Genomic DNA, 8,238 nt, shown 5'->3' with positions numbered 1-8,238 from the left:
CCCGGCTGGGGCGCGGGGCCCGGGCTTTGTGGGCCTTGGCAGCCCGTTCGGGATGCGCGCGTCCCGGCGGGACACCGGCGCTAGGGCCAGTTCGCGCGGCCACTAGCCAGGGATGCTGGCCTTGCTCGCTCTTCCCCGCTCCTCTTGTGTGGGCGCAGGGAAGGGCCGGTCTGGCGGGTCTGGCGGAATGCCAGAATTGGGAGGAGGCGAGATGAGGTGTAGGGGGATCTTTCTGTGACCACCCGCATCCAGTCTGTGCCGGTGTGGCCCAGCCCCTTCCAGCCAAAATTCCATTTCAAAGCCGGCAGTTCCAGAGCCACCCAGGCCAGCAAGAATGGCGAAAAACAGACCCGACGATCCAGTGGGCACGCCGAAGCATCGGCCAGCGCCTACAGGGTGTGGAAATCATGTGCTGTTCTCTGTTTAAAGAAGGCTGTAGCATCCTGTGTCCCTCTGAGCACTAGGACGGTCTTGGAGTACGGAGAGAGAAGGCTGCCAATCCTGGGAGTGGGAGTCAGGGAGCTTGTTGCTGGCTTAGTGAAAAGAGGTTGATACACTGCATAGAGACAGGACAGACTTCAGTGACGGAGAGTGGTGGGTAACCAAGAACCAAGGCATCTGAACCGATTCCTGCTGTATCCACCCTATACTGAATAGAGTCCAAATCTTCCCCAATCTGTATCCCAGGGCTGGACAATGGAAACGGACTGTCCAAGAGAAGAGGCAAAGGAAGTTCTGCTCAGGAGTGAGCTACTGTGCTGATTTTCTAACGATCCTCTTTCAAGGGTACATGGAAGGAGATCTGTTCCCTTAAATAAAGAAGGGATGGAGACACTCCGTCACCGTCACAGGCTGACCGATTTGTCTTGTGGGTTTATGTGCTTCTGTTTCCTTCTAATAACTGGGATAATTACTTCTGACTAGTAAGCATCAAGTCAAATGTCCAGATTTTGTGACGTTAGGAGGTGAGTGAGTGGTTATATGTCCCTCGAGGGCAGCAGGGTCACCCAGAGCTGGTACTTGAGGGCTTGCAGGGAGCATTAGGAGCCACCTTCAGCTTATCTAGAGTTACAGATTCACCAATCCCTTCCTGGAACACCAGCCAGGAAGCACAGCCTAGACCCTGGGTCCTAGAGCAGCCAAAGACACCCCCTCCCCAGGCCAGTCAAACCCAGCAAGCCCAGCTGTGCACTGGCCCAGCTGTGCCTCTTGAAGGACTACTACTGCCTGAGCTGCTCCTGCCTGGTGGCTGCTGAGTACTGGGATTCCTGCCCTTGCTTATTGGAGCCCTCAAGCAGGTAAAATGCAGGGCCCAGAGATGACTGGTACACTTCATGTGTTTTGTTTTGTTTTTCCAACCGCTCCCTTCAGTTTCTTCCCTTGATCTCACAGCTCTCAGCACCCCTCTCATTGTTCGGTAGCTCCCTTTGGCTCTAAATATGCCTTCATTTTGTGTTTCTTCTGCACTGAGCCCAGCGTCTGGTTTGGGAATCAGAATACCTGTGTTAAATCGTGCCCATCGGGACCCAGTCAGGTGATCTCGGGCCTGCATGACCTTTCTGTGCCTCAGGTGCCTCAGATAGAAGACAGGTGATGCCGTCTGCTTCGTTCTGTAGTCGGTCAGGAAATGTGCACCGCGTCTACAAGATATCTGCAGGTTGAAGTTCCCATCCAGGTCCCTGGGCGCATTGATACACAGGGAAAATGATGAGCAAAACCAGACGCTGGTTTGCAGAGCCCCAGGAAGAATCCGAAGCAGAACGGCAGCCTCAAGACAGGAGTGCCAAGCAAGGCCTGAGAGTTGCTACCTCACTGTATTGAAGGGTAGGGAGGATCAGACATCCTTGCAAAAGTGGTCTTTGAAATGAAGTGGAGGTGTTGGGCCTCCGGGGCAGCACCGGAAGCCATAGGAAGGCACTTGTGCTCTAGAACAACCTGGGTTCGGTCAGGAGTTCTGGGTGAAGTACAAGAAGGCATTTGTACAACCCTACTCTGTTGTCGCTGGCTCATGCAGTGCCAATGATCCCCCATTTCTGTTACCTCTACACAGTCAGAGTGCCAGCTTTGGGGTGAGGAGGACTTATATTCTTGCCAAGACTAAGAGACAGACTCGAAAATCAACTTCTCACCTCGTGGGTGTGGGGCTGTTGTAGCTATGTGATGAATGAGGGAAGCTGAGAGCCGTGGCTCATGCCTGTAATCCCGCCATTTGGAGAGGTGAGGCAGGAAGATGGAGAGTTGGAGGCCAGCCTGCGCTGTGTTACATATCTAGTAGCAGGCCAGCCTAGACTACACGGCCAGACTCTATCTCAAGGGGGGAAAATGAAGATAGGGAATAGATTAATAAAAGAGGAATATTAATTTTTTTCTGGGGCTTCTGGAAATTTTCCAGGAATTTGGGTGTCTCTCTTAATTCCTTTTATGATTCTTGACAATTATTAATGGCCAGGAGATAGGAAGTATTGTTTAGCCTGTAGCTTGGATTGTAATGAAGGTAGAGCTTCTTTGCAGTTCCAGGTGGCCCACCAGAAAAAAAAGGTACTTTGACCTTTGGACACCCAGCTCTCTGAAAGGGTTAGGGAGAGGTAGCCACTGAAGCCCAACTCAGGGTAACACGGAGGAAACTAAGAAGAAAACGCAAGCAACTTCAAGAAGCTGGAAGGAGAAAAAAACTATTAAATGACAGCCGGCATGCTGGGATTAACAGGCATGCACCACCACCGCTCAGCTGCATTGTAGGCTCTTCAAAACAGATGTGTGCCCACCCCCCATGCCATCCCCGGAACTAATGTGTGCCGAGAGGTGGGGGAGGTTAAGAAGCTGCTGATGGCTCCTGGTTGGGGGCACAGAGGTCCTTGTACTCACAAGGAAGCAATGTTAAACACACAGGCGCATCTCCTTGGTGGAGGAGATAAAAACCAAATACCTGCATTTCAGCCAGGAAGAAAGCCAAGAGTGCATTTTACTAACGACCTGGTGAGCTTTTTGCTGTCGTGGAAGCAGACCTCACCCAAATTCCCCAGATGATTATTCCAGACTCTTCTCTCCCTAGACCCATTACCCTAGGCTTTCAAATATGTTAAATGTTTGATGATGTTAGTGTATTTTTGCTTGCCTCTCTGCCACCCAACACTTGAACATAATGGTGGCGTGATGGCTAATTGTATCAACTTGATATACCTGGGCAGAGGGACACTCAGTTGCTTCGATCAGATTGACTGGTCCAAAAGCCTGTGGGCCTATTATTACTGTTATCATCATTATTATCATACGATTGCTAGTTGATGTCGGAGGGCCTAGCTTGCTGGGTGACACCAGCTCTAAGCCCTAGGCGTAGATTTGGGGCTGTGGATGAAGGCTAACTGAGGGAGTAAGCCAGGAAGAATCATTCTTCCATGACTCGTGCTTCAGTTCCTGCCTTAGTTAACCTCTAACCTATAAGGTGAAATCAATCTTTTTCCCCCACGTCGCTTTTGCACATGGTGTCTATCACAACAGAAAAATAGGACAGATGGACATAGATGAATGGTTAGCTTTGTATGTATGTATGTGTGTGTGAGGCTCATGCAGCCAAATAAAACGTTCTGACTTGCCAGATAGTGGTAGCACACGCCTTTAATCCCAACACTCCGGGCAGAAGCGGGTAGATCACTGAGTTTGAGGCTAGCTTGGTCTACAGAGTGAGTTCCAGCGCTACACAAAGAAACCTTGTTTCAACAAAACAAAACAAAGAAACCTTCCGATTCTCCTGCTTCTACTTTCCGAGTGCTGGGGTGATAGCTGTGTACTCGCAGGCCTGGCTTTTTTTGCAGTGTTTGAGGTGGAACTGCAAGCTTCGCATGCGAGGCACACACACTGAACTACATATCCACCCTGGCTTTCTGCTATCGGTTCTGTTTCTCTGCAGAATGGGAACTAATACAAACACCCAGGCAGAGGTGTATGTGGGGGTTCAGGTCATTTAAGGAAATAAAGGGGCGACTCACATCCTGGACACTTATGTGGGCCAGTAATGATTGGAATTTCTTCTGCAGAAACCCAGTCAATGAGGGAAAGTGTGGAAATAAGGGAGAACCCTGTTTGCTGCTGGCTTTTTTAGTTTTTTGTTTGTTTGTTTGTTTGTTTATTTGTTTTGTATTTTGAGACAGGGTTTCTCTATAGCTTTGGAGCCTTCCTGGAACTTGCTCTGTAGACCAGGCTGACCTCAAACTCACAGACCTCTGCCTCCTGAGTGCTGAGATTAAAGGAGTGTGCCACCATCACATGGCCAACTGTGCGGTATTAAGGCATGAATTTTGCTTCCTCATCAAGGGTTCCCTGACCTGCCTGAGAACAACACACACATGCACACACATGTATATATGTGTATTGTGTATTTTAAGAGTGAGCAAGATGGAAAGAGGTGGGCTTGGCCTCAGTGGTGAATCCCCTCCAAGTAGAGAGGAGGCTTTAGTCCCTGGATTGCTCTCTGAGCTATGGAGTGGAGCCACAAGCAAAGAACATGAGCCCTGGAAAGGGGGCTTCAGGCCACATGGGACTTGCTGTCCAGAATGATCTTGAGCTAACAGTAATTGTTCTGTCTCTGCTTCCCAAGTATTCACATTACTTTTTCTTTTCTTTTCTTATTTGCTGCTTCTATTAGCAGACAATTAACACTGATAAATTACCCACCATCAAACTTCATAATTGAGTTGAAACAAGCTACAATAGGTTCAGGACCCCACTACCTGGAGGAATTTATGGGACCAAAATACTTGGTCATGACTCCCAGTTTTGTGTTTCCTCCTTTTTTTGGTGGGGGTGGGTGAATTTGCTCACCAGGCCTGCCTGGTCATTCAGCCGCATTCCTCTTACCAGGAAGAGCCCAGGTCAGCCAGGCAGTTCAAAGAGAATGACCGTGACTATCAGCTGCCTAGAAGAGCATCTTTGAGATGGCTGTGATACACCATGTGATGGTGGCGCATGCCTTTAATCTCAGCAGAGGCAGAGGCAGGTGAATCTCTGTGAGTTCTGTGAGTTTGAGGCCAGCCTGGTATACAGAGCGAGTTCCAGGACAGCCAGGATTTATACAGAGAAACCCTGTCTCGAAAAACAAACAAACAAACAAACAAAGAAAAAAGTGGCTGTGATAGGCTCTCTACTGTGTAAATCTTCCCATTTGCCCAATAATGACCCAAACTTACAGTTTCTGTTTTTGTGAAACCTGTTAAACTGAAACCTGCAAAGCCATCTGCAGATAAAAACATGTGTAAGACTATAATGTTATAGCCCAAACCTATATAAACAATGGACAATTTCTGTTTGGGACGAAGCATCCTTGAGCGACAGTTAGGGTTATGGTTGGCCATTCAAAATCCTTCTCCCTTTATCTCTGGGTGCCTGGAGTGACTTCTTGCTGAGAGAAATTAATCTGCCATTTCACAGGGAGGAAGCCAGATGCTCACTCTCCTCCCAGGCACCCATGGGGCCCTTAGCTTTGTGCTAAAAGTATCATTTGCTGTTCCATCTGCATAGCTACAGTGGGCTTGCTGGTCCTCTGGGCTTTGTAAGCATCTGGAGGTACCCTGTGGAGGTGGGGGTGGGATGGGGTGTCTCAAGGTTGGCCTGTAGCTTTGAGGTGAGTCAGAGAAAGCAACCTGGGCCCCAGTGAGCACCCACAGTGTTTCTCTCACTGGCTCTTCCTGGGGCACTCACTCCAGCACATGGAGAATCACCTGGGCAGCTGAGAAGGGCTGGCTTTCATGGACAGAAATATAGAACACTCCCATCTCTTATCCCTACACCTTCCTGCTAGTTAGTGGCAAAGGCAGCCCGATACAGGCGGCATACTGACGCTCTCAAGGCAAACTGGCCACTGGTTCCAGTCTTCATGAAAAAGATGAGGTGTCTTTGAACATTCTGACCAGTGCATTCTGGGATGCTGAGCAGACCCGCTTCAGCACCAGAAGATGGCTTATTCCTTCCCCCTGTGTGGCTCTGACGTCACCCTCGGAGCCTCCTCCACTCCAACTTCACACCTGGAGGAAAAGCAGTTGTCATCAGAGTTTTTGCCGTAGCAATTCTTTGACTGGCCTCAGATTTTCTTGACGTGGTCATCAGGAAGGAGTTCCCCTGTTGTCCTCTTCTTGTGAGAGTTGACCCAAGCCACTGAGGTCTGTAAGTTACCAGCACTGTGGTCTCAGGGAACCCAGCTGCAGGAAGGCTCCAGGCCCGGGAGGATGACCCCACGTCAAAGGCCTCCTCACCCATCCAGCCTAGATGATGGAGGAAGTCTTCAGGGAAGGTTTGTGTTACCAAGAAAAAAAGAAACCGAATCAACTTCAGGCTGATTAACTGATTAGATTCCAGTGATTATTGGAAAGTTGTAGGCCCAGAGCCCAATCATCTTGGGCTACCTTTAACCCTGGAGTGGCCATTCCTTGCCCACTTCTGTGTCTGGCCTAATGTCATTCGAATAACAGATAAAGCCTTTCGGATAGTGTGAACAAAAAGCTCGAGTGCCCTCAGAAGGGAGCTGAAGCCGGTCCCTGAGACTGCTCTGCTGTGATTGCCCACTTAAGGTTCCCACCTGTGTATTTGAAAACACCGTGGTTTATGACTTTCTTTGTTCAATTACCATAAAAATTTTATCTGATAGAATGCCTCAGTTTTTCAGACAGTTCCTCTGCGATCACAGCTGACCTTGACCAACCACTACCGGTCAGTGCAGAAAGCAAAGTCGGCTGAGACAGCCTGTCTCCATGATGCCTTGAGCAAACAATTTCAGAACGGGGAGACTACAGACCTACAAGTAACCCGCTGAAGTTGTATCAACTCCTTATTTCCAAGACCCCCACAATCTCCATAAAGGGTCCCAGCTAATTTTTTTTTTTTAAGATTTATTTATTTATTATGTATACAACTTTCTGCCTCCATGTATACTCACACGCCAGAGGAGGGCGCCAGATCTCATTATAGATGGTTTGGAGCCACCATGTGGTTGCTGGGAATTGAACTCAGGACCTCTGGAAGAGCGGACGGTGCTCTTAACCTCTGAGCCATCTCTCCAGCCCATCCCAGATAGTCTTTTCCTGCACGGGCCTCTCCATTTCCCTTGGGAGAGAGACTGCCCCTTGCTGTGTGTGCTAATAAACAGTCCCATCTGTTGAAGTCTGACTCTGGTCTCCTGCCTTCTGTCTCTTTCCGCTACCTCAGAGATCTAATGTCAGATTTACCACATTGGAGGTGGAATTTGGGGTAACTGACTCTGTGTTCTTAGGCCACAGTCACTCATACCTGGCTTCAGAATAAGTTAACTCTTATCCCTATTGAGGTGAGAGTTGTATTTTTGTTTCAACAATGCCCAGATTCCTCCACAGCGATTGGAGCTGAGATTAACAAGAATTTCACCTTTTAATTTCTAGGGTGAAATTTTTTTCTTTTTTTTAAATTTTATTTTATTATTATTATTAATTTTGAGAGAGGGTCTCACTGTGTAGCCTAGGCTGGCCTTGAACTCATAAAAGTTTACAAGCACTGCCTCCTCCTAAGAGCTGGGGTTAAAGGTACGTGCCTCTACAACTGGCAAAAGTTGTTTTAAAAAATGTGAAGATTTTAGGTCAGTGGGAATTGGGGGATGTAGGTAAATGGTAGGGCACTTGCCTAACAAGCCCAAGACCCTGGATTTGGTCCTCAGCTCTGGGGGGGGGGGAGCAAAATAGATAAGATTAGTGGTAGACAAACATTGTTCTTTAATTTCAGAAACCTTTAAAGTGGGCGTGGTGCCACGTGCCGCTAGTTCCATCCTGGGGAAGCAGACGCAGAACTGCGGCAGGTTCTAGGCCAGTATGGTTTACATAGTTCCAGGGCGACGTGTTTCAAAGACACAGAACAAACTCCACGAACAAAGTAGAAAGAAACGTCTGTCAAAGGAAACGGACTCATTCTCCGATTTTGGTAGCAGAGTAAATGAGTAGATGGACCGAGAAAGAGGCGAGGCCCCCAGTTGTTCTCAGAGGAACTCCCTTCCTTTGCTGAAGTGAACGCTCTAGATCTGGTCTACAACCACTGGGCTCCTGGGCTTTAGGGTGGGGACAGTGCTACCCTCCCCCCACCTTCTCATCCAGACGGTTCGCTGATTCTCAGTGGGCCCAGCTCAGTCCTGGGCTTTAGGGCGGGGACAGTGCTACCCTCCCCGCTTTCTCTCCCAGACAGTTCGCTGATTCTCAGTGGGCCCTGAAGAGCAGCGTCCCCAGCTCA

Source organism: Microtus oregoni, unplaced genomic scaffold, assembly GCF_018167655.1.
Source record: "Microtus oregoni isolate MIOR12 unplaced genomic scaffold, Mior012 000015F_ref0000493, whole genome shotgun sequence".
NCBI classification, from domain to species: Eukaryota; Metazoa; Chordata; class Mammalia; order Rodentia; family Cricetidae; genus Microtus; species Microtus oregoni.
The sequence above is the reverse complement of the archived record's forward strand: the minus strand, read 5'-3'. Positions refer to the sequence as shown.